Source organism: Procambarus clarkii, chromosome 37 (assembly GCF_040958095.1).
Source record: "Procambarus clarkii isolate CNS0578487 chromosome 37, FALCON_Pclarkii_2.0, whole genome shotgun sequence".
NCBI lineage: Eukaryota > Metazoa > Arthropoda > Malacostraca > Decapoda > Cambaridae > Procambarus > Procambarus clarkii.
The window spans coordinates 36,253,327-36,265,926 of record NC_091186.1 but is presented as its reverse complement, the minus strand read 5'-3'; the positions used below and the strand labels follow the sequence as shown (position 1 = coordinate 36,265,926).

The following is a 12,600-nucleotide window of genomic DNA, read 5'->3' as shown; positions in this document are numbered from 1 at the left end:
GCTTTACAAGAATGTAATTCCAACTTAAACTCTATGTTGTCTCTTAACCCCCAATGTACGTTCTGTTCTCAGTGTCAGCAAACAAAATAGGTATCAGAATGTTAGAGACATTAGGCAGATCATTGATGTATATAAGTAATAAGAGAGGTCCCAAAATGCTGCCCTGTGGCACTCCAACGGTTATTGGAAGAGTGGGAGAGGTTATATTATTGATGGCTACACATTGGTGTCTATCACTAAGATAGGATTGGATATAGTCCAGTGTATGGCCTCGGATTCCATAATGATGGAGTTTACGTAAGAGGTAATTGTGATTAACAGTATCAAAGGCCTTTCTCAGGTCAATGAAGAGTCCAATCGAAAACTCATTTTTGTCAAGGGCTGAGTAAATTATATCAAGGAGACTAATAATTGCGTCGTTGGTACTCTTTTGGGAGCGGAAGCCAAACTGACAGGGGCTAAGAATGTCAAATTTTACGAGGTAGGAGTAAAGCTGTTTGTAGATAATTTTTTCAAATATTTTTGATAGTATGGGTAGGTTTGATATTGGTCTATAGTTGTTTATGTCTGCCGGATTACCTCCTTTATGAACTGGCGTTACTCTTGCTTTTTTAAGGCTATCAGGGAAGGTATGACACTCAAGAGATTTGTTGAACAGCAGAGCTATAGGTGGCGCAAGGGCATGGGAGGCGCTCTTGTATACAATGGATGGAATTTCACTGATGTTCCCAGCTTTGGTTTTTAGTGAGTGCATGATGGACACAACATCTGTCGGGCTGACTGGTGAAAGGAGAAGAGAGTTTGGATAGCTGCCTGAGAGATATGTGTTGATACTTGGCCCTCTCCTCTTTCTCATCTACATTAATGACCTTCCAAATGCCTCCCAACACCTCAAACCAATTCTATTTGCTGACGACACAACCTTCATTTACTCCAGTCCTGACCCTCTTGCTCTAAATGCCACAGTAAATACTGAGCTAAATAAAGTCCATCTTTGGCTAACTGCCAACAAACTCACCCTTAACATTGACAAAACCTTCTATATTCTGTTTGGCAATAAATCCTCTAGTCTTATAAATCTCAAAATAAACAATACCCAAATTTGTAACAAATTAGATGGCAAATTCCTTGGCATTCTCATTGACCACAAGCTGAATTTCCAGGGACACATTCTAAATATATCAAAAAAAGTTTCAAAAACTGTGGGCATTCTTTCTAAGATCAGATATTATGTACCACGCCCTGCTCTGGTGACTCTCTATTACTCCCTTATCTATCCTTATCTCAACTATGGTATTTGTGCTTGGGGTTCTACTACCCAAAATCACTTACGTCCTCTAATTACCCAACACAAAGCCGCTATTAGAACAATATCCAACTCTGGCCCCAGACATCACTCGGTACCCCTACTCAAATCTCTTAATATGTTAGATATTAAGTCACTGCACATTCTCTCATGTGTATTATACATATATAAAACGCTAAACTATAATGCCAATCCTGATCTTAAAAGCTTCATAGAAGGTTGTAACAGAACCCATGAGCACCACACCAGAAATAAATACAGTTTTGATATTCCTAGAGTACGTCTTAATCAAACTAGAAATGCTCTGCAAATCAAGGGGCCCAGAATGTGGAATGACCTTCCCAACCATGTTAAAGACTGTACCTCTCTCAACCAGTTTAAGATAAAAACTAAACACTACCTAATAAATTCCCTGTAATCTACCTCACTCCTCTATTGTCAACCCATGTCTGTTATTTTTCTTTTTTTTTTTTCTTTTTTTTTTTAATCAACACTGTTTGTCAACCTATTGTATTTGTGCTGCTTTTTCAGTCATGTTCCCCCTTTTTTTTATCTTTATTTGTATTTGTTCTCAACATCTTTTATTCTTTATGCTCAATTAGTATTAAGTTCTTGATATTAATGTTTTTCTTGCCCGAAACGCATTGCGTAATAGTGGCTTTAGGCATTGTATGTACTAGCTCTATCTATATATCAATCCATTAATGTAACATCACTTGTATGTATATACCTTACCTGAATAAACATCTGAATCTGAATCTGAATCTGAATCTGATATGTGTCTGAGTCTGTGGGATTTTACTTGCAAGGTTAGCACCAACCGATGAAAAGAAGCTATTAAATTCATTTGCCATTTCTAAGTCAGTTGACGGTGTAAAGCCATCCTTCGAGAGTGTTATCTGGTTGTGGGGGTGTTGTTTAGTTCCCAGGATGTTAGAGATGGTATTCCATGTGCTTTTCATGTTGCCTTTTGCTTCTAACTCTATTGTCATTACCTATCCTCTAAACCTTACATTTGTCAGAATTAAACGGCCTCCGCCAATCTTTTGACCATATTTCAGTACCCAATTTAGATCGTTCGATCGATCAATTTAGACCCCCTTGTATCATGTATCATCATACATGATGATATAATGATACACACTACTGGGTAAGCTGATGATATAATGATACACACTACTTGTTATGCTAACATGCAGAACACTCTTAACTCTGTATTAGTCTTATGTCAAGACTTAGGTTTAATCATATCTCAGCAGAGGAAACAAAGATACTAAACGGGTGTCCACCCAGGCAGGGAGGAGCTGTTCACAAGATGCAACTGTATGATGGCTCCCAGCTTGACTATGTTAACAGATTTAAATACCTTAAAATTTGCCTTGTATTGTCCTGTTGTATTCAAACTCTGTCGTCAGTATAAAGAGAGGCTCCATAAGCCCTCTTGGAGATGTTGCAGGTTATCACTCAGGCTATGGTGCCAATGTCACAATTGTCAAAATGATGTACCTTGCATACATCAGATCTTTAGTGGATTATGCTGCACCTCTGCTTGCCTTGATGACTGAAAGAAAGCTTAAAGGCTTGAAAACTTGTAGAACGAAGCCTTGAAGATAATCTTTGGATGCCCCTAGTACCACAAAGATACTTAACATGAGGAAGGAACTTAATATTAACTTAATAATAGAATATGAGTGCATATTCTACTGCATTACTCCTTGTAATGATCCTCATATTGTGCTTCAGTAATCCAATGTATAACCCTGAGATGTTTTCCTAATTGTACTTAGGATTCCTTGTTCATTATTGTGTATTGTTCTGATCTGCTTTTGTGTCGAAAATTCTTGCATCGTACCTGTAAAAAAATTTTTTGACAATTTTACTGTAATTATCCCACTTAAAACCATCTGTACTTGTAAAGTAAAGCTTTACTTTACTTTAACTTTTTATCAATTTTACTCGTAATCATTTCTCTAAAACTTTGTTTGTTTAAGGATTTGCTCAAAGGTTAGTTTAAGGACTTGCCCGAAACGCTATATATAGCTAGTGGCTTTACAAGATTGTAATTCCAACTTAAACTCTATGTTGTCTCTTAACCCCCAATGTACGTTCTTGTATATATATAAATAAATAAAATAAATAAATAAATAAATAAATAAATAAATAAATAACGAGGGATGGAGGCATTAATGCGCAGTACGTGCTTCCCTCACCTGTGACGTCACAGCCTCAGCTGACGACAGCATAAACACAGGCGGCCATTTTATGTTCCACCAAGATTAAAATTTTTTTTTTTAAATTTTGCTCCGAGGGGCGAGTTTATTGGGCAGCGCCCAATGTGTTCGCAATAGAATGTTCTACAAGAACATATGTATAAAATGTCACACAAGGATGCGTTAGACCGGCCGCAAATGAATAACTATACATTGATCACTAGCCGTGAGCTCCAAACAGCGACGAAATGTTTCTATTCTTTTCAGGGTTGTAAACTCCACACTTGTTCTACAGTGTTAAATTTGGTATCACTGAAATCGCAATAAAATTCCCTACACGTACATAGCATATAAATGTATAATCATGATAGCACTCACCCTCAAGAGTGTGGGAAGTGAGTGAAGTGTTACCCGCAACCCGTTCTCACACAAGACAGCACATATATGACTTAATGCTTAAAGTCAATATGTTGAATATGAATTAGTAAATATGTGATATATTCCCAGTTACTTTTTTTACCAAGGCCCAAACTCTTCCTCACGTACCAATTTACGTGTCACAGTACCCGTCCGTCAACATAGATAGCAGAATATTCGTGATTGGTTCAATTATAAGGAAAATTGTAGTTTTCAGGTCCCACATGGGTTGTGAAATTTACCTACTGTTGTCCATGCTCTTATAATATTACAGATCAGCTATATCCTATTGAAGGCTCGTAGTTTTGTTTTGAGAAATATTAGTTGTTCTTAGTAAATTATAATAAGCACTATAAATTATTACATAGAATAACAGTGCTTCACCAATCAATATTATATACCATAGTTTGGCTTTAAAAATCTTTAAAGAATGTTTTGTAGGAACGCTAACAGAAAACGATGTTACATTTGAATGTCTATGGGGTAAACTACTGCAAACAGGACGGTATTGTGTCTACTATACCAACTATAGCTAGGATGGGTATATTGTCACCTACCGCCTGTTAAGTGGGAAAGGGGTCCAATACCACCCACAGGATGGGTATGAGGGTCACATCCACCCACAGGATGAGTATGGGGATCACATCCACCCACAGGAAGGGTATGGGGTCCAATACCACCCACAGGATGAGTATGGCGTCCACTACAACCCACAGGATGGGTATGGGGCTCCAACCACCCATAGAATGGGTATGGGGCTCCAACCACAAATAAAATGGGTATAGGGTCCAATAACACCCACTGGATGTTTAAGGCGTCCATTGCCGCGCGTCGAGCTCGAAAACCGCAGCATTCATCTCAGAACCATGCCTATTTCACACAGATTCCTTAATAAACGTAAGAGTTTTATATGTCACAAGAAAGATAGAAATATAAGCTTCATTCTAAATACCTTACCATGGGCATATTCAAATTTAAAGCGAAGATACGTGTACTTTTATAATAGCCGAGCTTTAACCCCGGACAGATTGATCGACCGAGCAACTCTCTCTCAGAACAATGTTTATTTCACGTGAATTCGTTAATAAACATATATGTTTTATATGTCTCAAGAAAGGCAGACATATAAGCTTCACTTTAAACACTTTACCATAGACATATTTAAAGTTCTAATGAAGATACATGTATTTTAAAAATTACGGAGCTCCCACCCCGTACAGACTGAACGACAGAGCAACTCTCTCTCAGATCAATGTTTATTTCACGTAAATTCGTTAATAAACACAAATGTTTTATATGTCTTAAGCAAGATAGAAATAAGAGCTTCATTTTCAATACATTACAATAGACATATTTATAGCTCAAGTGAAGATACATATGTTTTTATAGTAGCGCTCAGTAGCTTGTCGGGCATGGAGTGCAGACGCCTACGCACTTGCCGATATATTGTATAATTATCAAAGATACGCTAATAAAGCCTAAAATCTTATATGCCTCCAGAAAGACCGAGATATGAACATTATTATGATTTCACCAAATGAAATATATCATGTTCGAGAACAAAGATATATCAATTTTAAATTAAGTTTCGACTCCTGCTCGGGCGAGAGAGAGGGAGCGACTCTCGCCCCATCTATTGGAGATTCTGTCCACTAAAGACCCAAAGCTACTCAAACCCTCCTAGCATTATTTAAGTAATGAAGTAATATCCCAGCAAACACAGAACGTTTGTGGACGTTTTTAAATGGTTCCACAAAGGTAATACTGTAACTTTTGACATAAATACGTATATCTGACATTCTTAAAACCAAAGGATATAACTAAAAACATATATTCTTATGACACAGTTTTTTAAGATTTATGTAAAAATTTAAAAATAATAGTAAATGCTATGGTATTATAATGTTTTCATGCTTTATATTTAAGAATAAATAATTTTCAGTCAACATTTAGTTTTTTTTGTTTACTTTCTGTAAAGCTATCCAATTTACGTTCTTATAACATAAATATAACATTTATATGACGTCAGTATAACGTTATTTACACGACATCATTACGTTATTATGATGTTATATTAACGTATAATTCCTGTGTGAAAACCAGAATATATATTGAACTTAATGTTTTAAACATTGTAAAGTTATCATAAAACTTGGATTAGACGGTAAGCATGCTTTACTTATGAAAATATACAAACAAATCAACAAAAACATTTTAACATAAAAAACATAAACATAACATAAATTAATTGCATGCATGGGAGTTAACTGGAACTCTGTAATATTGCATACATGAACCTTAAGGTACAAACCCAGTGTATTTACTCATACAGTTCTTTCCTAAATCTAAATTTTTCCAATTTTTACACTTTGTTTCGAGTTCTGTCTTGTGTTGCTACTTTTAATACCCCATTAATGTCCCCTTTGTTATGTCCATTCATCCCATTGTGCACCTCTACCATATATCACTCCTAATTCTTTGCTTTTCTAGAGAATGTAATATAAGCTTTGACAATCTTTCTTCATATGACAGGTTAACAGGTAGAACAAAGATTACCATTTATATATGGATAACCATTATAAGTCGGTTTGAATGAGTGAATTGCTGCTTGAAGATAGGTATATACACGTGTGGTACTATCAGATTGCATCGTGGTGAGCCTAAAACCCTTCAGATCCAAGCAAAGGGTAAAATGCCAGCAGATACAATTGCGAACACATTGATACCAAAATGAAAGACATATGACGAGAATTGAGGTAACCAAAGTGAAAAGTGTGTTCACATTACATTGCACTAGAGTGCTCCCAGGTTACTTTCTCTCACTTTCTCTGTTTTGTGTGGATGGTCCGCCGTGCTTTCATCACGTCAGCGGGTGGAGCACGCTGCTGTTTTTGACATTTCATGCATAAATTCCGGTTGGAAATTCTATTGCGAACACATTGATACCAAAATGAAAGACCTAGGATGACAATTGAGGTGACCAGAATGAAAAGAGTGTATACATTTTATCGCTCTTGTGCGCTCCCTGGTAACACGCTCTCGCTTTCTCTGTTTGTTGCGGATGGTAAGCCGGGCTTTTGGAGTTTATATGCCTTTAGTCCTGTAGAGAATTCTATTGCGAACACATTGATGCTAAATTGAAAAACCTAGGATGAGAATTGAGGTAACAAAGTTGAAAAGGGTATACACTTTTCAGTATTATCACGCTCAGCTTTCTTTTTCTGGTACCCTTGGCCTACATTCATCTTGTCGGCGGGTGGAGCGCGCTGCTGTCTTTGACATTATATGCACATAGTTCTGTTGGGAATTCTATTGCGAACGCATTGATACCAAAATGAAAGACATAGGACGAGAATTAAGGTGACAAAGTTGAAAAGAGTATACACTTTTCAGTATTTCCGCACACTACCAGGGAATGTCCAAAAAAAATGGAGAGAGTGGAGGGGTAACTTGCTCAAAACGCGAAATTGTTTGGGGAGATTAACTTTCGTTCAATACTATTATGCAAGAGGAGCGACACATCTATGGTTCATCCAATAAAATCAGCAGACTTCTAGATGTTACTACTGCTCGGCTTAGACTCGGTTACAAGTATTTCTGGGAATTCTCATTATCTGCCGATGTAGACCTGACCAAATGTTAACTGTCAACAAAATTATTCGCACACCCTCCGTCACTATGTGATAGTGAATTCAGAGACAATTTTATAACCAATGTACCAACGATGTGTCAATATTTCATTCAAAATTATCTGGTACCAGAAATTTTAGCCAAATATCCCCAGTTTGCTAACTGTAAGTAGTAACAAAGTGATTGTAACCTATCCACCGCTGCCCACTGGATGGGGGGCGGTGTGCAGGACAAACATATCAATTGTGACACTAGCTCTCCACATATGTCAGTTGCTTAATTTAGAAACTGTACTTGTGATCGATCTCGAACCCATTGTTGATGTGACGACTTATACTGAATTTTGTAACTAGCTCATCAAGATTGTAACTTGCTTAGCTAAATGAATTGTGGGGTTCAGTCCCTGAGCCCATTATGTGCCTCTGCAACCCTTTCCACTACCGCCCACAAGATGGGTATGGGATGCATAATAAATGAACTAAACTAACTTTAAGGCATCCTGAAAGAAAGCTTGGAGGGTTTGAAAAATTGCAGAACGAAGCCGTGAGGATAATCCTTGGGTGCCCTCGTACCACAAAGATACTTAATATGAGAAAGGAACTTAATATTCCGAGCGTTGTTTATCGTGTTACTGAAAATAACTGTCAAATTGGTATAAAAATGCTTAGGCTAGCTCATCCTAACCCTTGCACAGAAGCCCTCCAGAATTTCTTTATTGAATGTTGAAAACAACCCTCAAGTTGACTATTTCCGTAACAGCATGCACTCCTGTATGCTAATCCCCACAATCACCAAGCCCACCCGAGTCACTCAAACATCTGCCACTACCCTGGATCACCTTTGGACTAATATAACAGCTCCCCTTACATCTGGGGTAATTTATGACAGAACAACTGACCACTATCCTACTTTCCTCATAGCAAACATTGACACATCACCACCAGAAACCAAAAAACTTTCATTCAGGCTACATAGTGAATCAGCTTTAGGCAATCTCTCTAATGCACTTCACAATATTAACTGGGAATCTGAATTTAATAATTCACAGGATATAAACTCATCAACTAACCTCTTTCTCTACAAAACTCTAAGCCTCTACAACACTCACTGTCCCCTCCTTACCAAACAAGTAACTGATAAAAGAAAAAATAACCCGTGGCTCACAAGTGGCATAATTAAATCAATCAACAAAAAACATGAATACGAAAAGAAATTTAGGAGTGGCCTAATTCCAATGGAAGTAGTTAAAAGGTACTCGTCAGTGCTTACCAGTATCATAAGAAAAGCAAAACTTTCATATTATGAGACTAGATTCAAAGAAGCAAAAGGCAACATGAAAAGCACATGGAATACCATCTCTAACATCCTGGGAACTAAACAACACTCCCACAACCAGATAACACTCTCTAAGGATGGCCTTACACTGTCATCTGACTTAGAAATGGCGAATGAATTTAATAGCTTCTTTTCATCGATTGGTGCTAACCTTGCAAGTAAAATCCCACAGACTCAGACACATATCAACACATATCTCTCAGGCAGCTATCCAAACTCTCTTCTCCTCTCACCAGTCAGCCCGTCAGATGTTGTGTCCATCATACATTCACTAAAAACCAAAGCTGGGAACATCAGTGAAATCCCATCCATTGTATACAAGAGCGCCTCCCATATGCCCTTGCACCACCTATAGCTCTGCTGTTCAACAAATCCCTTGAGTGTCATACATTCCCTGATATCCTTAAAAACGCAAGAGTAACGCCAGTTCATAAAGGAGCTAGTGGATTATGTTGCATCTCTGCTTGCCTTGATGACTGAAAGAAAGCTTAAAGGGCTTGAAAACTTGCAGAACGAAGCCTTGAAGATAATCCTTGGATGTCCCTAGTACCACAAAGATACTTAACATGAGGAAGGAACTTAATATTAACTTAATAATAGAATATGAGTGCATATTCTACTGCATTACTATTTGTAATGATCCTCATATTGTGCTTCAGTAATCCAATGTATAACCCTGAGATGTTTTCCTAATTGTACTTAGGATTCCTTGTTCATTATTGTGTATTGTTCTGATCTGCTTTTGTGTCAAATTCTTGCATCGTACCTGTAAACAATTTTTTGACAATTTTACTGTAATTATCCTACTTAAAATCATCTGTACTTGTAAAGTAAAGCTGTAATGTACCTGTTAAACACTTTTTATCAATTTTACATTTAATTATTTCTCTAAAACTCTGTTTAAGAATTTGCTCAAAGATTAGTTTAAGGACTTGCCCGAAACTCTATATATGCAAGCTAGTGGTTTTACAAGATTATAATTCTAACTTAAGCTCTATGTTGTGTCTTAACCCCCCAATGTACGTTCTTGTATATATATAAATAAATAAAATAAATAAATAACGAGGGATCGAGGCATTAATGCGCAGTACGTGCTTCCCTCATCTGTGACGTCACAGCGCCATCTGACGACAGCATAAACACAGGCGGCCATTTTATGTTCCACCAAGATTAAAAAAAAAAAAATAATTTTGCCCCGAGGGGCGAGTTTATTGGGCAGCGCCCAATGTGTTCGCAATAGAATGTTCTACAAGAACATGTATAAAATAAGTGACACAGAGATTATTGATGTGTGTATTTGTGTGGGTGATTATAAATATGCATGTGTATGTATATATGTATACGTATATATATATATATATATATATATGTACATGTATGTATGAGAGTGTGTACATGTATATATAACATTAATAATTTTGTAACTAGCGTCAAAAATTGTTATTTGCTTAGCTAAACAAACTAGAGAGTTCAGTTCCTGAACCCATTATGTGCCTCTGTAATCCTTTACACCACCGCCCACGGGATGGGTATGGGGTGCATAATAAAGAAAGATATTGAAATAATAAGGGTATGAAATGTATCAACATAAAACATTAATGTTAATGGCCATCAGGTAAAATCAGGTTATTATTTGTAAAGAATTTAAATGAGTTAAACTAAATACGAACTTAATATGTTTTGCTAACGCAAAAATATATTCCCGAGGTATTGTAATTGCAAATAAATATTTAATACAATTATTTGTATCATTTTTTTTATTTTAGATTTCCGTATTGCTTGATAATATATAATAGCGTTTAGATAATGCTAGCGCTGGACATTCTTTAGGCTCGTTGCATGTTGTGGTAGTCGCCGCCATTTTAAAACCGTGTCGAGAGGGACGGCTGCTGGCTTATCCACAAAATCCTGCTGCATCTTCAATAGTTAAGGTAACTGTTTTCTTTTATTTGCTCTTAGACATGTGTAGTATATATATAAGCTTGTGGTGGTAGGCTGGATGGTGTGTTGATGGCCCTGGAGGCGTGTTGATGGCCTGGAGGCGTGTTGATGGCCCTGGCTGGATGGTGTGTTGATGGTGGTGTTGTGTTGATGGCCCTGGAGGTGTGTTGATGGTGGTGTTGTGTTGATGGCCCTGGAGGTGTGTTGATGGTGGTGTTGTGTTGATGGCCCTGGAGGTGTGTTGATGGTGGTGTTGTGTTGATGGCCCTGGAGGTGTGTTGATGGCCCTGGAGGTGTGTTGATGGTGGTGTTGTGTTGATGGCCCTGGAGGTGTGTTGATGGTGGTGTTGTGTTGATGGCCCTGGAGGTGTGTTGATGGTGGTGTTGTGTTGATGGCCCTGGAGGTGTGTTGATGGTGGTGTTGTGTTGATGGCCCTGGAGGTGTGTTGATGGTGGTGTTGTGTTGATGGCCCTGGAGGTGTGTTGATGGTGGTGTTGTGTTGATGGCCCTGGAGGTGTGTTGATGGTGGTGTTGTGTTGATGGCCCTGGAGGTGTGTTGATGGTGGTGTTGTGTTGATGGCCCTGGAGGTGTGTTGATGGTGGTGTTGTGTTGATGGCCCTGGAGGTGTGTTGATGGTGGTGTTGTGTTGATGGCCCTGGAGGTGTGTTGATGGTGGTGTTGTGTTGATGGCCCTGGAGGTGTGTTGATGGTGGTGTTGTGTTGATGGCCCTGGAGGCGTGTTGATGGCCCTGGAGGTGTGTTGGTGGCCCTAGCTGGAGGTGTGTTGATGGCCCTATATATTATATTAGGAATATCAGAGGTCCCAGGACAATTATTGTGCATGTGTAGTATGTATGTATATGTAGTATATTTGGCATATTTAATGGCATTTAGTTAAGGCCACTTAGTGGCATGTCTCTGCACCGTTTCCAGTTTGTTGATATGCTTTCTAAGATATGGGCACCATACAACTGCTGCATACTCCAACTTTGGTGTAACAAAAATTGTGAACAATTTCAAAATTTTCAAAATTTCAATTTCAAAATTTCAAAAAATGCATTTTTATATCATTAGTATTGAATAATAATAATGCAAATAATTGACTTATAAATGATGTACAATTAATTGGTAGGTGATATTATATTATTAATATTTTTTCATTCTTGCAAAGCCTTAACAAAGCCATTAACATGTTAATATAAACTTGATCACCTTCCACTTATTTTCTCATGTGCTACCTACATGTACAAAACCTTATTCCTAAATGCATATTTTGTTCTGAAGCTTGTCCTTTATATGTTGTGTATCACCATCTCTGGAGAGTTTTATCTGATTGATGTATAAATTACTTTTAATTTTACAGAATATTATTGTTATACTGAATTTATTATTATATAAATAACTTAATTTTACAGAATCATCTATCAACGCACATCCACAAGTTGAGGAGGAGGATGTGACCTTCCAGATTTCTCAAGTACTGAAACATAGACCAAACAGGCCTGGTGGATCTAGGTACAAGGTAAAATAATTTAATTTTTTTTTTTTTTTTCCTAATTGTCCGATATATATATATATATATATATATATATATATATATATATATATATATATATATATATATATATATATATATATGTCGTACCTAGTAGCCAGAACGCACTTCTCAGCCTACTATGCAAGGCCAAATTTGCCTAATAAGCCAAGTTTTCCTGAATTAATATATTTTCTATAATTTTTTTCTTATGAAATGATAAAG

General features: G+C 37.3%; 1 protein-coding gene and 1 long non-coding RNA gene across 2 annotated transcripts in view; one reads left to right on the top strand and one right to left on the bottom strand.

Annotated features, from left to right (window-relative positions):
* Nucleotides 1-12,600, bottom strand: part of LOC123749290 (E3 ubiquitin-protein ligase TRIM21-like) — a 183,559-nt gene that overhangs the window by 104,805 nt on the left and 66,154 nt on the right. The window lies entirely within an intron of this gene.
* Nucleotides 10,759-12,600, top strand: part of LOC138371977 (uncharacterized) — a 5,308-nt gene continuing 3,466 nt past the window's right edge. The window contains exons 1-2 of the long non-coding RNA XR_011230604.1: nt 10,759-10,829; nt 12,257-12,363. This is a non-coding gene — a long non-coding RNA (uncharacterized lncRNA). The remainder of the gene's footprint in view (nt 10,830-12,256; nt 12,364-12,600) is intronic.